Here is a 1,784-nt window from a genome sequence, read left to right as displayed (position 1 = left end):
ATTTTGCTTTTATTTTGGTCAGAATGATAATCTTTGTCAGGATAATTTTGTTTTGCCATCCTTCTGTATGGTATATTATAAGAATTGAGGATCCCATATTATTTTTTTTTGTTTTGCCTATTTGCCTTTGTATATGTTGTTGAAGATATAACCTGCGTTGACAGGTTAACCTTTTTTATTGGTCCATTTTGAATTGCATGCCTAATAGACAAATATATCATGTTAGGTGCATATGCTTTTATCAAGGTTTTTTATACTGCCAGTCGTTACTTGTTTAGTTTGAAATGCTCAAACATGTCTTAAATTTCAATTTTTTTGGAAGTGATTTTTTCTGAATATAAAAAGTTAAGCACCATTCAGCCAGATTTGTGTTTTGTAGAAAAGACAGTGAAATGGTTAGTTGGTAACTATCTGTAAGTAGCTGTTCAGCAAATGCCTTTTTTATGGTAAACACCCAATGATTTTATTGGTTGGAAACATACTAGAATTAGACATTTGGTCAATGTTAGTATTTGTAAGGAAAATTAATGATAATTTCATTTGGGGAGATTCATGTTGTAATAAGCATGAATTGTAAATACATTTGTTTACATTCACATCTTTTGTGAAATTCCAACAGTGGTATTGATTTCTTAAATGCAAAATCTAATTCTGCTTATAATTTTGTACTTTAAGTGCCAGTCTTTGTAAGAATCAGGCAATTTTGAAAAAAATCAAAAAATGGCTGTAAAAAAACCACCTACCTACATGTAGCCATCCTATTTTGAAGTATCACTCATCCTGAGTTAGAAATGGTAGGTCTTTAGTGTCTGCGTGTCTGGTAACTTGAGAAATCTTTAGATAAACTTTGTTATTGTTTGTGTCATTTTGGTCTTTTGTAGATAGTTGTCTCATTGGCAATCATACCACATCTTCTTTTTTATATTTGGTTAGAATGATAGCAAATTACAGAGTAAGCTCCCCTTAATTGTCAATTTTTAGTATATTGTAACCAAATTTTATCTCCAATTACCAGAACAGGACATTGAAACGAATGGTATATTTTTGCATCATTATACATTTTGAACATAAATTAATGTTAACCTGAGTGGGTTTTTGTTTGTCATGTTTTCACAACTGCCTGATTCTTGGGAAGACTAGCACTTAAATCTAAAGGGATCAAGGAGTGATTATATTTACTTTTATGTTTTTTTCAAGGTCTGAAGCAAGCACAAGTGTTCCCATACAAAGGTCAGACAATAGAATAGTTTAAAAAAAAGGTTTACAAAGATAATTATTGTTAATGAAACACTTGCCTATTGCTATACCTTATAAAGAAGTCATAATAATACTTTGGGACTGATTGATAAACAAGTTAATCTAAAAAGGCAAAATAATTATAAATATAAACTTTCTATTCCTGACACCTAAATAAAAACATCTTTAAATGCATGCGTAGCTATTAGTTCAACCTTTATACAAATGGGTTATGTTTAGTTTCAAACAGAAAACATTTAACTATATGATAGTCATTTACTGTACACTTTTTTACCATTCCAATTGAAATGTCAAGGGACCTACCGAAGATATGTAATAAAATTGAATTATATCAATGTGAGTTTTTATTACTTTTTTTAAAATTTGATTTCATACTTTAGCCTTCAGAGTATTAGTATATGAATGATATATAGTATTTTTTTAGTAGTTTCTTATGACTTTTGTGCTACTTTGTTGTAAGACATTCAATGACTAACAGTCTGAATAAAACTTACTCATTTGCTGTTAACGAAGCATTACTCTAGATC

The sequence above is a fragment of the Mytilus trossulus genome, chromosome 7 (genome assembly GCF_036588685.1).
Source record: "Mytilus trossulus isolate FHL-02 chromosome 7, PNRI_Mtr1.1.1.hap1, whole genome shotgun sequence".
NCBI classification, from domain to species: Eukaryota; Metazoa; Mollusca; class Bivalvia; order Mytilida; family Mytilidae; genus Mytilus; species Mytilus trossulus.
Note: the sequence above shows the minus strand (reverse complement) of the source record.